The 17771-nt window shown below is 34.8% G+C and overlaps 1 long non-coding RNA gene across 1 annotated transcript in view; it reads right to left on the reverse strand.

Moving 5' to 3' along the window:
* LOC106635170 (uncharacterized) overlaps nucleotides 1–17771 on the reverse strand; it is a 116516-nt gene that overhangs the window by 88596 nt on the left and 10149 nt on the right. The window lies entirely within an intron of this gene.

Consider the following 17771-nt stretch of genomic DNA (forward strand, 5'->3'; position numbering starts at 1 on the left):
AAAGTCAGGCAGGAATTCTCCAAGGACATCAAGAGAATAAAAGCTTTTACATTTTACTCATTAATTCATTAAACAAATATTTATTGGGTAATTCATATGTAATAACATTGTTCTAGGAGCTAGGATTATGTCATCAACAAAACACAAAGAAATCCCTGATCTCAAGGAATATAGTCTAGGGGGCATTTAAAGATCAGGGAGTGAAAATGTTTTAATAAAATAAAGAATTGGAGGTTATGGTAATGAATAATGGAAGCAAGCAAATCCATCAGGTCTAATAATTGTAAACAAGGTAACAAAATTGAATGCACATGACAAAAATTACAAGTGGAGGGCTAGTTATTTATAATAAAATAGTATAACAAAAACTACTCTGCATCTAAAACCCTATCTTTACTAATGAACTCAATATAGTGTATGAGCAGGCAAATGGTTGGAGAATAATTTAAATCAGGCTCTGCTCTTCACCTAATGTAACATGCTTATCTCAAAATATACTGTTATTCTTTTATTATTATTATTATTATTATTATACTTTAAGTTTTAGGGTACATGTGCACAATGTGCCAGTTAGTTACATATGTATACATGTGCCACGCTGGTGCGCTGCACCCACTAACTCGTCATCTAGCATTAGGTATATCTCCCAATGCTATCCCTCCCCCCGCCCCAACCCCACAACAGTCCCCAGAGTGTGATGTTCCCCTTCCTGTGTCCATGTGTTCTCATTGTTCACTTCCCACCTATGAGTGAGAATATGCAGTGTTTGGTTTTTTGTTCTTGCGGTAGTTTACTGAGAATGATGATTTCCAATTTCATCCATGTCCCTACAAAGGACATGAACTCATCATTTTTTATGGCTGCATAGTATTCCATGGTGTATATGTGCCACATTTTCTTAATCCAGTCTATCATTGTTGGACATTTGGGTTGGTTCCAAGTCTCTGCTATTGTGAATAGTGCCGCAATAAACATACGTGTGCATGTGTCTTTATAGCAGCATGATTTATAGTCCTTTGGGTATATACCCAGTAATGGGATGGCTGGGTCAAATGGTATTTCTACTTCTAGATCCCTGAGGAATCACCACACTGACTTCCACAATGGTTGAACTAGTTTACAGCAGCACATCAAAAAGCTTATCCACCATGATCAAGTGGGCTTCATCCCTGGGATGCAAGGCTGGTTCAATATACGCAAATCAATAAATGTAATCCAGCATATAAACAGAACCAAAGACAAAAACCACATGATTATCTCAATAGATGCAGAAAAGGCCTTTGACAAAATTCAACAACGCTTCATGCTAAAAACTCTCAATAAATTAGGTATTGATGGGACGTATCTCAAAATAATAAGAGCTATCTATGACAAACCCACAGCCAATATCATAATGAATGGGCAAAAACTGGAAGCATTCCCTTTGAAAACTGGCACAAGACAGGGATGCCCTCTCTCACCACTCCTATTCAACAATAGTGTTGGAAGTTCTGGCCAGGGCAATTAGGCAGAAAAAGGAAATAAAGGGTATTCGATTAGGAAAAGAGGAAGTCAAATTGTCCCTGTTTGCAGATGACATGACTGTATATCTAGAAAACCCCATTGTCTCAGCCCAAAATCTCCTTAAGCTGATAAGCAACTTCAGCAAAGTCTCAGGATACAAAATCAATGTACAAAAATCACAAGCATTTTTTTTTTTTTTTTGAGACAGAGTCTTGCTCTGTCTCCCAGGCTGGAGTGCAGTGGCGCTATCATCTCGGCTCACTGCAAAGTCCACCTCCTGGGTTCACGCCATTCTCCTGCCTCAGCATCCCCAGTAGCTGGGACTACAGGCGCCCTCCACCACGCCCGGCTGATTTTTGTGTATTTTTAGTAGAGACGGGGTTTCACCGCATTAGCCGGATGGTCTCGATCTCCTGACCTCGTGATCCACCCACCTCGGCCTCCCAAAGTGCTGGGATTACAGGCGTGAGCCTCCGCTCCTGGCCAATATACTGTTATTCTTATTAGATTTATTTTCATTCATTTGTTCACCAGTTTCTTCTTTATATAATAATTACTGTGTACAAGAGCTATGCTTTTAAAGGACAGCATCTATTTTTTTTTAATTTTTCCAAATAAAAGTTTTCACTGAGAATACAATTCTTTGGTCATGCAGTGTAGCATTTTTATTTTTAGCATTATCTGTAGATGTAAGTAAGGGATAAAACTAACTCTTTTTTTTCCAGCACACACACATACACACACAGGAAGATACATACAAGAAGAGAGAGAGAGAGAGAGAGAATGAACACAAGCAAAGTGTTGACAATTGATAAGACTTTCAAAAAATGTATCTGAAATATTGTACTATGTTTTATCATCTATTGTTCAATATAAAATGTTTACAAATAAATATGTATCTAATAATAGATAAACATAGGGCAGTGATGGGCTACAGAGGACGTTTTTAAGATGATTGAAAGCCGAACGTGCCCTAGTTAGGCTGCTGTGGTGCAGAGAAGCATATGGTCTTCTTCAAGGATAAAGGGCTGGGGACCGCCAGACAGATGCAGCACAAACACAAAAAGGCAAAAGACCAAAAAGGGAAAAATGGAAAATGGTGTGAAAACTGTGGACTAAGAGATCTAAGTCAAATAAAGAGAGGAGTGAATAAAAAATAAGGCTAATGAATTCAGAAATTGTTAAAACTGGGAATTCTGGGGCTGGAAAAGAACAAAATATATGAAAATAAGTATATGAACAACCCAAAAGGAAAAAAAGATTATGTTGAAAAGAACCCCCCCAAAAAACATGCTTGTTTAATATTATTATGAGTAACCTCTGAGTAGTTATTTCAAAACACCAGTCTCTGCATTTCAAAGAATAAATTAATATTAAAATATAACCATTAATAGTCTGTTAGACAGGATGTCAGTTATAGTCCTAGGCTTTATATGCAGTGTTTTGTTTTTTTAAACTGTTTTTGTTAGGTAACCAGTACTTTCAATAATCATTTTCTATTCATAGTTTTGGAGAATTTTGAACCATTCTTTTTAAAACAGTATGCTCTTAGAATGATGTCTCAGATCTTTAATATTTCAATATCAGAGGTCTTTGATACATATTTCCTTCCCCAAAAAAAGAAAAAAAATCTGTCACTTTTGAAACAGTTATCTTTAATCAAATATGACCTAAAAGGCCAGTTGAAAAGTTGAATTATTTAAGATATTTAGTCAACTGTCTGTATAGCATTAATATTAAGACTCATAAAAGCTTCATGAAGAGTGAGTCAAAGATACTTATAGTTCAGCTGTATAATTTTACATTATACTTATTAACATATGAAAAAAGTAATGGAAATTGATTATATTGAAACTAAGTCATGTAAAAGATATTTTGATGTTTGAATGTTTAAGTGAGCAGTTTCTTCATTGTTTGTATTACCATTATTTAATGCCACTGTATGTACCTGGAATTGTTATGGAGAATATCAATGTAACATTGTCTTTTCATTAGCGTGCAGTTTATTAACATTGAAAGTCACAATATAGACCAGCTATTCTGAAGACTGTAGATATAAATGAGAGAATAAGATCATCTTTATTATGTAGACATATAAAATAAATCTGCAAGTAAGAGTTGGAGTCAAATACAGGTTATTATTCACATTGAAGACCAATGATGATTTCAGTCATTTGGTCCCTTATATTTGAAAGAATAACAGTTAGAGACAAATATACTGCAGCACAAATACTTTGAAATTGAATATGGAATTATGTATATGTGCGCATGTATTTTTCTCCTACATAAAAAGGTATATAAAATGTATCTTATTTAGAAAAGATTCCTAGCACCCCAAATTTTAAGTTTTCCACATTTCCTGAGATTCTCTTTAAATATTAACTTCAGAAAGAAAAATTTTGCCCATTTGGTTATGGCAGAATAATCCCACGCTAAATTTTAAATAAACTTTACATTTATTTTAAGTGCATTTATTTTAATTAAATCTCTTTGTCCACAAACTGGTGAGAGAAGATGGATTGACTCACTGTTCACTTATGCCTATTGAAGGAATAAGCACTAATGCAGAAAATAGGCTGCTGCCTGCATAAATAATTCAAAAAGCAGTGAAAAAAAATCTTCTAGAAAATACTCAGTTTTCAACATTCACTCTCTGTCTCTCTCTCTCTCACACACACAGAGGCACACATACACACACACGCATTTTCTTTATTTTTGAATATCATTAAGTTATGATAGGCCTTTCTAAGGTAACCTGGCAACTTGGTGTTTTTAGTTACAATTACATAAGATCAAATTTCAGTTGGTTGCGGATCAGCACTGTCGAATCAGTGCAAATGTCTAACTGATTTGAATGGGTTTTGGTTAATACTCTGTCCTAGGACTTTTGAACTTAATTTATCAGAGCCAACACAACATAACCTAAAAGTCTCAAATTAACAAATTTCACACCAAGTATTCTAAATGATTGTGCTATTAAAATATTACTAAAAGCAATTACATTTGATGTTTGTAAAAAGCTAAAATACCAAGCAGATGAGTAAAGTTTCTGCTCTTTATGTTCAAGCATTACTAATCAACTTTTTTTTCTGTCCAAGGTGTTCTTGACAATCCCCATTAAATTATAAGTCTTAATCACTTCACAAATTATAGTTCTATTCATGTCATTAGACCAATATTTTATGCTGCTTTTTGTTAGTATCATGGGGATATTTACAAGTCTAGGCAGATGAATGAGGATACAGGACACAATGAATTATAATGTGTCCTTGGATGATTTTCTAAGGAAAGAAGAGAGCCTTGGAAGGGTGCTATATGTGAAGCTGAGAGGATCAGGTTACCATTGCTCCCTGCTAGACTCAGATTAATTTATTCAAATATAATAAAGCAGAACCCTTAAAACAGAGATGTTGTTAAAGAATAGTTGATATTACTCTTTTTGTATTTTTTAAAGTAACTCATGAGGATAGATTTTATAATTGAGACATATATTTGTATATTTAAATCTAAAGGCATTATTTTTATGGCAAGTTCATATTCATATGAAAAATGGTGTTTTGATAAAAATTATAACTGCCATAAATTAAGCATGTAATACATATATTTTAAATATATTGTTTTTGCTTTATTTCTTTGTTTTTGCTTTATTTATTCTACCTTGCCTCATTCTATGTTCATTCTGGTTTATTAAGCATATTTTGCTACTCAGTGGACATAGTGCCCTTAGAGAAAATATATAACATTTTAATCATAGTATTATATAAAAATAGAATGTACTGTTTATTTTGGAATTTAAGCATTCTCTCTATATATACTACACTATTTCTTTGCCAGATTGTGCCTTTTTCTGTTTTATTTTTCCTAGTATTAATTTTTGTTTTATTTAGGCATAAAATCCACTCTTTTAACGTATATAATTCAATGGTTGTTAGTATATTCACGAAGTTGTCCAACTGTCACTACTACCCGATTCCAGAACAATTTCATACTCTCCAAAGCACTCCCATACCCATTAGCAGCCTCCCTTCTGCCACGGAGGCAACCACTAAACTACTTTCTGTCTCTGTGGATTTGCCCATTCTGGACATTTCATATAAATGAATTTAAAAAATATGCAGCCTCTTGTGTTTGGCTTCTTTTATTTAGCATAATGTTTTCATAGCCCATCCATGTTGTAGCACATATTACAACTTTAATTTTTTTTATGCCTCAGTAATATTCTACTGTATGGCTGTATTATATCTGTTTATCCACCTATTAACTGATGTACATTTGGTGCTATTTCCACTTTTTAGCTATTATGAATAATTCTGCCAAGAATATTCACATTAAAGTTTTTTTGTAAACATAAATTTTCAATTTCTTGCTTATATACTTCAGAATGAAATTGCTGGGTCATGCAGTATCTTCATATGTAACTTTCTGAGGCACTCCCAAATTGTTTCCAAAACACTTGTGCCATTTTACATTCCCATCAGCAATGCATGAGGTTTCCAATTCTGCATACTCTCACTGATACTCCTTATTTCTGTCTAGTATTAGCTTTTTACAAGCCAAAATTTCATACATCTTTTCTTTCTTCAATTCTTTTTTTTGAGACAGAATCTCTCTCTGTCGCCCAGGTTGGAGTGCAGTGGCGCGATCTCGGCTCACTGCAAGCTCCGCCTCCCGGATTCATGCCATTCTCCTGCCTCAGCCTCCCCGGTAGCTGGGACTACAGGCGCCCGCCACCACGCCCGGCTAATTTTTTGTATTTTTAGTAGAGACGGGGTTTCACCGTGTTAGTCAGGATGGTCTCGATCTCCTGACCTGGTGATCCACCCGCCTCGGCCTCCCAAAGCGCTGGGATTACAGGCCTGAGCCACTGTGCCCGGCCTTTTTCTGCTTTTTTTTCTCAGTGAATACAATTCAAATATGTTCTTACTACCTCTTCTTTTCTCCTTCCCCTTTTTTTCTCATCCTCTTTTTCTTCCTCTTCTTCTTCTTTAGCGAATTTCAATACTTTACAGTAGACTGAGCTCTTTAGTAAGTACCCCAAACTGTATTATCTTATTGAATATACACAATTTACTTTTAAACTTTTAAAAATTGTAATTATTATGGATACATACTAGTCATACATGTTTATGGAGTGTGTATGATATTTTTGTACAAGCATACAATGTGTAACGGTCAAATTAGGCCAATGAGGGTATCCATCTCCTCAAGAATTTATCAATTGTTTGTGTTAGGAACATTCCAGTTCTGCTCTTCTAGTTATTTTGAGATATACAATAAATTACTGTTAACTCCAGTTGCCATATTGTGCTACCAAACAGTAGATCTTATTCCTTCTATCTAACTGTATTTTTGTACCTATTAATCATCCCCTTTATAACCTCCTATGACAGATATTATTAGCCCCATTGAAATAATAGATCATACTAGATGAAAAACTTAACACAGAAAAAGCTCAAAAACTTTCCCAAGAATATACAGGTGTTTTGTGGTAAAACTTGGACTTAAACTTTTCCAGCTTCCAGAGCCCATATTTTATTCTCCATTTCCCATTCTCACATTTTCATTCTTTCTTTGTGATTTTCCTTCTGTAATGACTCTTTCCTGTTGATAAGCAACCTCTTGAAACTCCTATATCACACCTTCCCTGACACCTTCTGTAGCACAGAAAAACATACTGAGAGCTGTATGCAGCAGATCCAGAGCCTCCATCTGTGGAATGTGAGTTTCCTCAGAGCCTCAGTGCAGGAGGAAGAGGATTTCTTTCTACTCTGGAAGGATTCCTCAGCTCCGCTGTGAACTAGCTATTTGCCCAGCAGGCAGAATGGAAAACAGATTTCATCCAAACAAAAATATACACTATACAAATTTAATATACTGTAATGAATGAGCTGTAGTAGCCTTCAAAAGTGGTGTATGTCTCTAGAATTTTTCACATTGTAAATATCAATTTTTAAATGCAAACCTTTAGAGAATATAGTATTTATTTTATTGAGAACTTACTATATATTACATAACATGTTAAATGCTTTGCATAAATTATATGTCTCATCTTCTGAGGTAAGTTCACTATAAGATATTACATATGCAAAAACTGAGGTATAAAGAGGTTACATAACTTGCCCAAATCTCATAGCTACAAAATCACTAAGATGGGACTTAATATTAGGTCTCCATGATGACAAGGTCCATATATTCAATAGCTAATAAATATTATTTTCCAAAGTTAAGTGTACATTGCTAACCTCACAACCAATTTTTAAGTGGCATGAAAGAAAAAAAAGATATCAAGGAACTCAAATGTCTGATGTATTTATTTATTAGAAAGTGTGACTTTCTCCCAACATGTTATTTTATTTAAAATATACTATATAAGAAATATAAGAAGTTTGGCCAGGCATGGTGACTCACACCTGTAATCCCAGCACTTTTGGACGCTGAGGCAGGAGGATCACTCGAGCCCAGGAGTTTAAGGTTACAGTGAGCTAGGATCACACCACTGCACTCCAGCCTGGGTGACAAAGCAAGGCCATGACTTTAAAAATAATAATAAAAAGAAGAAAAAGAAAGAAACATATGGATAAGCATGAAGAAAGGCCAACCTCTAGTTTTCTTTGGCTCCTAATGTCTAAATTAACACTAAATTCCTTAATATTTTAATAACTGATGTATACACAAGAATTAGATTTTTTTTGTTCTTATAATCTGCTATACAGATGAGAAGTGACATAAAATTCAACCTAACACTTTTGTGGGGAATTTTTCTCTGACAAGCTTTACCTCCTTTAAATCTCTCACTAGAAAATAATCATCTTGAATATTTTGTTTGTTACTTTACGTTATACATTACTTGAATAATTGTTACTTTACATTATGCATGTGATATGTTTTGGCTCTATGTCCCCACCCAAATCTCACCTTGAATTGTAATAATCCCCAGATTTCATGGGAAGGGCCTGGTGGGAGGTAACTGAATCATAGGGGTGGATTTTTCCCCCCTGCTGTTCTCGTGGTAATGAATAAGTCTCACAAGCTCTGATGTTTTTATAAAAGGGCAGTTCCCCTCCACATGCCCTCTTGCCTGCTGCCGTGTAAGATGTGTTGTGTCTTGCTTCCCCTTTGCTTTCCACCGTGATTGTGAGGGCTTCCTCAACCATGTGGAACTGTGAGTCAACTAAACATCTTTCCTGTGTAAATTACCCAGTATTGGACATGTCTTTATTAGCAGCCTGAGAACAGACTAACACAGTAAACAGTATTGTTGGGGGTCTAAAATTAATTATGTTTATGTATATAATTTAACCTAACCATTAATAGATAGTTAAAAGTGGTCACTTTTATTCAGCTGGAATTTGAAAATTTATGAGCACAAAAGAGCTTATTAGACTTAACACTGTAATTACTTGAGGTGCAATAAAGTCATATCTTCATATTTTTTACAACTCAATTAGAATTATCTTGCAGGCTAAAGAAACATATAAAATGGCAAACATTGTAAATATGAATGCTCTCAAATGTTATTTTGTGAAGAACAATAACTTTTGCAGGGTCATCTTAGCCATTATTTATTAGGGAAATAAAACAGTCAAATACAATCTTGATTGTTTTTCTTAGTGCCAATGTAATTTTAATTGTGTCTCATTCAATAGAAATTAAAAGGCCCCAGTGATGGTTGAAAAAAATCTATCCTTGAAAAATTAATTGATCTTAGAAAAATACCATATTACGTTTATCAAAATTCATTGTTTTCTTATATTTATGACCCATAAATAGAAGAAAATGAGAGAAATGTGTGAGCTACATACAAGTCACTTTCTGAATGGTTTGGCAAACTTAGAAAAGAAACTGAATGGTTTGGCAAACTTACAAAAGAAAATCCATAAGCATTTTTGTTTTTTAACAGTAGCTATTAAAATGAATTTGATGCTTTGAAAAACAAGATTTTCATGACAAATTATGAAACTTATTCAACTTCTAAATGGTCATTATTTTAAAAAATATGTAACGAGGTATTTTCAATTGTGAAATTTTACAAAGAGTAAAATCCATCCACATCCAACTCTTCAAAATGTGAAGACAAACACGTATGCCAACTAGATATCTGTCACCTCAAGATGATAATAAAGTGTCATATTTTTAAAAGAAAATAGGACAAATGACATAAAAACATTTCATACAATGAGAACAGTTGATCCCAAACAATTTTAACTGGCAACCTAATTCATATACTTTTGCTTCTGAGTGCTGGAAACTTTATCATAGCATGCGGTCTCTGTGCAGACTGGCATTTAGGATCTATATTTTCCTGTACCCCATAATCGATAGGAGATTTTCTTATTTTGCAGAATCATTCTACACTGGTTAGCTCATCTGTTGTTCGTCATTGAAAGTGAGGTTCTAAATGATAAGAACTCACTCTGAAATGGTGGAGAATTCTCCATATTAGCAAGGTTCTCAAGGGTAACATAAAAACCATGCAAAACATTACCATGTGTTTAATGTTTGTACATAAACTGCTGGTTAATTTCTTGTTTTAATCTGCATAGACATGATAAAAATCTGGTATTTCAATATTTACATTTTTATGTTTCACTTTTACTTAGAAATTTATCAATCCAATCAACATTGTCCAAGAATTAATATAACTAAAGATAAGTGAACATTTACAATCTCAGTCACAGAAGAAAACATATTCCTTGAGCATGCTTTGTGCATGCCACAGTAAAAGAAAAGGTAAAACCATGTAAAACAGGTCACATATAAGAAATGTTGAAACACGAGTTTAGTTCTGTGGTAAAGTATAATAATGATTAGCCTTAACATAGAAATTTATAGTAGTAAAGTATTATTCACATTTTAGCCACTTTTTTTGAAAAACAAATGAAATTATTATGGAAATTCAAACAAATTAATGTTTTCTGATAAATTTTAATTTCTATAACATATGTCCAAATAACTGGGATAGATGCTTGAACCAAACCCACTTTTTCGTATAATGTTTCTTATTTATAACATATTTTACAGAGTATAAAGGATTCATGCTGTATAAAATGCCAAATTACATATTATATACATATATATTCTGAGTTTATAAATTTTGTGTTTTGCATGTAGAACATGGGATATACTTCTTGCACCAAACGTCACTAATAAAATACAGCACAAACAAAAAAATGTGTTCTCTTTTAATACATTTAAAGCAGTTGGCATACAATTTAAAAGATGTTTGAAATCACAAATGAGAAAAAGGTGCTAATGAATTCAAATGTAAAATTACTGAGTAAAATTTCATATATTTATTTTTATTTATCTATTAATTGTGCTAAAATAAATCCTAGTTATCCAAATGTTTCCACCATCTCAAAAGCAGTAATTTGAAAATGGTATTAACACATGTATGCACACATTTCAGTTTTGAACTGGAATTAACATTTGAATATTTATTATTTTCACCAATGATCACACATAGAGTAATGTTTAATTAGAAATAATGAAAAATAATCATTGAAAATTATTAAATAACAAAAAATGGCAGACCAGGACAAATGTCAGAGGACAAGTAAGTCTTAATTCTGCTGCTTTACATTTCAATATTCTCTTATCTCCTTGCAGTCTCTCAGAAATGTTTCATAATTTTATGTCACCAAATTATTTAAGTGTGGCGAAAGAGTGACTGTTACCTTTTCTTCTACCATCTCAAGTGTTGTTACATTGGTTTCATTGGTTTATACACTGATTCTGCTATTTTTGTAGTGCTTTATTTTTTTCCATGGAAAGAAGGGGATTTTTAAATGAAATTTGAGAAATAATAAAAGCATTGTTGAAATAAAATTTACTGACTGTTAAATTAAATTGGTTCAGGCACTCAAGAAGCAGATGCTAACACAGAATTTTTCATGTAAGGATTATATTGGAGAAAAATACCTGTGAGGGATAAAGGACAGAAGGAGAAGAGAATAGGGCAAATATTGACTCTAAAAACCAGGTCTGACAGCTGAGAAAAAAAGAGAAGAATGGAGAAGATTTTAAAAGTAGAAAGAGCCTGAGACTGTGGTGCATCTCTGAGAAAATGTTAGCCTGATTGGTAGAGATCAGTAGTTAGGCTGGATTTGGGAAGTGGAAATCGATGCTGTTAGACCAACCCATTCATAGCTTCCATCTTTGTCTAGAGATGCTAGAGAAACTGACCACAGGAGGCTCTCTGATGTGTATGTTCCCCATGAGAGCAGCAAGTCCTTCCCTGAGAAGCAATCTGGGTGTTACATCTTCACATCTACCAAGGATCGTTTCATAGAAGAGGAATTGCTAGTGAAAACCATAGCAGGCTGGGCGCGGTGGCTCACGCCTGTAATCCCAAGCACTTTTGGAGGCCAAGGTGGGCAAATCACAAGGTCAAGAGTTCGAGACCAGCTTGGCAAATATGGTGAAACCCCGTCTCTACTAAAAATACAAAAAATTAGCTGGGTGTAGTGGCAGGCACCTGTAATCCCAGCTACTCGGGAGGCTGAGGCAGGAGAATCGCTTGAACACAGGGGGCGGCGGTTGCAGTGAGCCAAGATCTTGCCACTGCATTCCAGCCCTGGCAACAGAATGAGACTCCGAAACAAACAAACAAACAAACACCATAGCAAAGACTGCTAATTCACTAGCAATTCAGCCTCTCATTTACAGACCTCAATGAAGTTCCAACCAGTATATACAGATGCTGGTACAGATTGTAGGGTGTGACTTCAAGTAAAGTACTTTAGAGTCAAAGGCAGGGGTAGATGTGGATCAGTGGACTTGCACACAAAAGTCAAAGTGTCCTCAAGAAAGCTGAGATGAGAGACAAAGGGATAACTAGGTTCCCGGTGAAATCCTGGTATATGTACACCAAATATGGACTGCCTGTCTCCAGACTTCTTATCAGAAAAAAGTCCAGTCCCTACTTGGTTTAAGCACTGTTTTGAGGTCTGTTATTAGAAATAAAATTCAATTACCAATATATACAAAGAAAATGTACAATTCACATTTTTGTAATTATTACTGAAATTCCATTCAAAAAGGCCATTTCAAGTGCAGTCTACCATTGCCACTAAGGAGTTTTTCACCTAACACTTCCCTCAATACTTAACAACATCAACATTTTAAATTTAATCTGATAGTAAAATGCACAGAAGTTTTTAGTTTTCTTTTCCCAATGTTGTTTAAATTATGTTTTCCTGATCAGCACTGAGGCTGAACAGATTTTCGTGACTTGATTGGCCATATTATTTTATTAATTGACAGCTCTAATAATTTTTATGAATGGTTTTTATTTTTTAGTCTACATTTAAAAAGTGCTTTTGTGTCATTTATATTCTTATTTTATTATTTGGACCTAAAGTACACGTAGTGAAGTCAATTGCAGTCTCTAATTAATGAGACACTGCATTAGGAGTGCAAGCAAAGGTCTCCCCTTTCTTTTCTCATTTTCTTTGATTTTATATTTTTATTTTATTGTATTCCATTTTTTATACTATGTTACATTTTATCAGATAAACGTTATTGTCATTTTCACAGCTTTCTCAAATACAGGTTTTGTCACAAATTTTTAAGTTAATGTTAAATATGCCAGTATGTAGAGTAAAATTTATTACAAAGAATGAATTTGTATATTTGTATTAGTCTGTTCTCATTCTGCCAATAAAGACATACCTGAGACTGGGTAATTAATAAGGCAATGAGGTTTAATTGACTCAGAGTTAAGCATAACTGTGGAGGCATCAAAAAACTTACAATCATGGCAGAAGGGGAAGCAAACACTTGCTTCTTCAAATGGCAGCAGGAAAGAGAAGAATGAGAAAAACGGGGGAAACCCCTTATAAAACAATCAGATCTCACGAGAACTCGCTCACTATCATGAGAATAGCATGAGGGTAACCTCCTCCATGGTTCAGTTACATCTCCTCGAGTTATTCCCACAACACATGGGGATTATGGGAACTACAATTCAAGATAAGATTTGGGTGCGGACATAGCCAAACCATATCAATATCTGACTCTAAATTTATATTGTATTTAAACATTTATTAGAGAAATTATGACTTAACTAAGTAAAAATTCACTATGAGAAAGAATATTTTAAAATTTGCAATGGAGACATAAAATTAGGTAAACCAGAGGCCCTTGAGTTTCAAGTTGCTGTACTAAATTATTCTCACTTATAGTTGTATAAATGAGATCTGATTCTCTTCATGCCTGAATATCATAGCTATCATTTTTAAATGTTACTTTATCATTTTGAACATTGTAATTACAATATGCTTTGCATTCTTATTTAGAGCAAATTCATTATATATCAGATGGTTTATACTTTCGCCATTTTTAAAATGCCAAACCTATATAAAAAGATTATCTCTGGGGCCCTTAGAATTTCTTTGACACCATCAAGATGTTATCACTTAAATTTTTTATTAGTCACATTCCACATATATGCTATTAAAACCTTTAGTTATCTCAGAATAAGAGTGAAAGTTTAAAATATGTAATTAAACACTACCTGTATTTCATTCAGCAATCAGAGAGAAAAAAACAGGTATGTTCTGTAAAACCTCTCATTCAACCATTATAAGTGGTTTTGGACTACATCTAGTTATTAATGAGAATACTCTCTAACATATTCAGAACTCCAGAAGTGAGAACCAAGGTTCAAAGAATGTAAGAGCCTAGGGTCTTAAATTGTCCCATGGATTATAAATACATCTAGGTCATGCCTCCTGAAATAATAAGAAGTATGTGGGAAAAAATAACCAGAACGAAAGGTATTTTTTAGAGGAAGATCTTTTTTCCACTCAGGTCTACATTGTTTTGTCTTACACGTACCCTTGAGGAACTTGTAGATGTTTTATACATTTCCAAAAATATCTAATACAATCTTAGAACTCTCCTTTTACTAGTAAAAAGTATGTTTTATTACTCATTGTTTCAATTATGTTGAGCATAAATTTCTGAAATTTTATATCATATACATTAGGTAAGTATAGATACATCTTTTTTCTAGAACTCACATCAACTTATATATGAATTTTTTAAGTATTTTTTTAACTATGCAATATGGTAAGCTTAATTTTTAAATTTTTCAAAAATATACATAAAGTAAAAATCGAAAATTAAAATAGTCTATAATTTCAACAATTAAGGAAAAGCAATATAGCCATGGGTTTTAAAACTTGTGTATGTGTATGTGTGTGCATGTATATAAACACTTATAGAATTATCTTGATAATTGACACCTATATTTTTCTTAATAAAATCATCTTTTTGTAGACACTAACTCAGAGATTTTCATTGAACAGAGGTTAGAAACTTGTTTTATATCTCTATGGCTAATTTTCATAGTGTTCACTCCCTAAACAAACACAAATCTACTCAAAGAACAAACAAAAATTACACATTTTATTAAAACTGATTGTTTTACCTTTAAGATGTCATGCCCATCTTTACATGCCACTAAATATACCTGAAAATATTACTGCAATGGCAACGTTGTTACTTGATGAGTGCCTCATAACAACCTAAGCCAAATAAATTTATTTTCTTGGATATTTTACTTATTGCCTTTTTTTTTTTGCTAGCCTAAAGTTTGTAAGTAACCATTCTTAAATGTGATACAACAATATATCCTAAGTTACATTGTTAGTTGTATATTTGTTTTTGATCTAATGGAAAAGAAAGGCTTAAGTATTTTACATTAAATTGTTTTCCAGGTAATAGAAATTCATGGGTGCAGGAGCTTTTAATTTCTTTAGTTTCCATTTCTCTCTTGGATTACTACTTTCCTTTACCTTGAGAGTCAAGAGATAAGTTGTATACAGACACATACACACACACACACACACACACTGGCTCTCTCGATAATCATGACATGAACACATCAGTTGTCGCTCTTAGATTAGACCAAAACATTTGTAAAATATTTATCTTTAATAAACATATATTCTGGACAAAAATTAATGTAAAAATCAGAGAAAATAAAACATGACAAGGTCTTCAAAAGATTTCAGATTCAAATAATATTGTAAATTTCTTTATATAACAGATATCTGTATTAGTCTGTTTTCACACTGCTTTAAAGATACTAAAAATACCACAGACTGGGTAATTTCTAAAGCAAAAAGGTTTAATTGACTCACAGTTCCACATAGCTGGGGAAGCCTCAGGAAACTTACAATTATGGTAGAAGGGGAAGAGGCACATCTTACATGGCGGCAGGCAAGGGAGAACGAGCAACAGCAGGGAAAACTGCCTTATAAAACCATTGGATATTGTGAGAACTCACTTACTATTATGAGGGCAGCATGAGGGAAACTGCCCCAATGATCCAATCACCTTGCTCTTTGTCCCTCCCTTGACATGTGGGGATTATGGGGATTACAATTTGAGATGAGATTTGGGTAGGAACACATGATTATATTTTGAAATGTGAGAATGTGAGAATTGGGAGAGGCCATGGGCGGGATGATATGATTTTGAAATCCTCACATTTCAATCATGCCTTCCCAGCAGTCTCCCAAAGTCTTAACAATGTAGACTTTTGGCATTAACCCAAAGTCTACATTCCAAAGTCTCATCTGAAACAAGGCAAGTCCTTTCCACCTGTGAGCCAGTAAAATAAAAAACAAGTTAGTTCCCTCCAAGATACAATGGTATTACAGGCATTGGATAAATACACCTGTTCCAAGTGGGAGAAATTTTCCAAACTTATATGCTCTCCTTCCTTTTTAAACATAAGTTCCAATTTCGGATCAAAACAAAAAGGCTACAGGCTCCATGCAAGTCCAAAATCCAGTGGGGCAGTCATTACATCCTAAAGCTCTAAAATAATCGCCTTTGACTTCATGTCTCACATCCAGGTCATGCTGATGCAAGGGGTGGGCTCCCACAGTCTGGGGAAGCTCTGCCCCAGTGGCTTTGCAGGGTATAGCCTTTCTCCTGGCTGCTTTCACATGCTGGCATTGAGCATCTGTGGCTTTTCCAGGTGGACAGTGCAAGCTGTCAGTGGATCTACCATTCTGGGGTCTGGAGGATGGTGGTCCTCTTCTCACAGCTCTACTAGACAGTGCCCCAGTGGAGATTTTGTTTGGGGGCTCTGACCCCACATTTCCCTTCCACACTGTCCTAACAGAGGGAGGATTCACCCCTGCAGCGAACTTCTGCCTGGACATCCAGACATCTCCATACATCCTGTCAAATCTAGGCAGAAGTTCCCAAACCTTAATTCTTGACTTCTGTGCATGCACAGGCCCAACACCACATATAAGCCATGAAGGTTTGGGGCTTATACCCTCTGAAGAAATGGGCTGAACTATATGTTGGCTTCTTTTAGCCATGGCTAGGACCAAGGGCACCAAGTCTTGAGACAGCACAAAGCAGCAAGTCCCTGGGCACAGCCCACAAAACCATTTTTTCCTTCAAGGCCTCTGGGCTTATGATGTGAGGGGCCGCTGTGAAGACCTCTGACATGCGCTGGAGACATTTTCCTCATTTTCTTGGCTATTAACATTCAGCTCCTCATTACTTATGCAAATGTCTGCAGCCAGCTTAAATTTTTCCGTAGGAAATGAGTTTTTCTTTACATCACATAATCAGGCTGTAAATTTTCCAAAATTATATGCTCTCCTTCCTTTTTAAACGTTAAGTTCCAATTTCAGATCATCTCTCTCAAGTTCAGAGTTCCACAGATCTCTAGGGCAAGGGCAAAATGCCGCCAGTCTCTTTGCTAAAACATAGCAAGAGTGACCTTTGTTCCAGTTCCCAATACGTTCCTCATCTCCATCCGAGACAACCTCAGACTGGATTTCATTGTCCATATAAATATCAGCATTGTGACCAAAACCATTCAGCAAGTCTCTAGGAATTTCCAAACTATCCCACACCTCCCTATCTTCTTCTGAGCTTTCCAAATTTTTCCAGCCTCTGCCTGTTACCCAGTTCCAAAGTCACTTCCAGTTCTCAGGTATCTTATAGCAATGCCCCAGTGCCTTGGTACCAATTTACTGTATTAGTCCATTTTCACACTGCTATAAAGAAATACCTGAGACTGGGTAATTTATAAAGCAAAGAGGTTTAATTGACTCACAGTTCCACATGGCTGGGGAGGCCTCAGAAAACTTAAAATCATGGCAGAAGGTGAAGGGGAAGCAAGGACCTTCTTCATATGGTGGCAGGAGAGAGATGCGTGAGTGTGGGAAAGGCCAGATGCTTATAAAACCACCAGATCTCATGAGAACTCACTCACTATCATGAGAACC

The sequence above is a fragment of the Pan paniscus genome, chromosome 8 (genome assembly GCF_029289425.2).
Source record: "Pan paniscus chromosome 8, NHGRI_mPanPan1-v2.0_pri, whole genome shotgun sequence".
In the NCBI taxonomy this organism is placed as follows: Eukaryota; Metazoa; Chordata; class Mammalia; order Primates; family Hominidae; genus Pan; species Pan paniscus.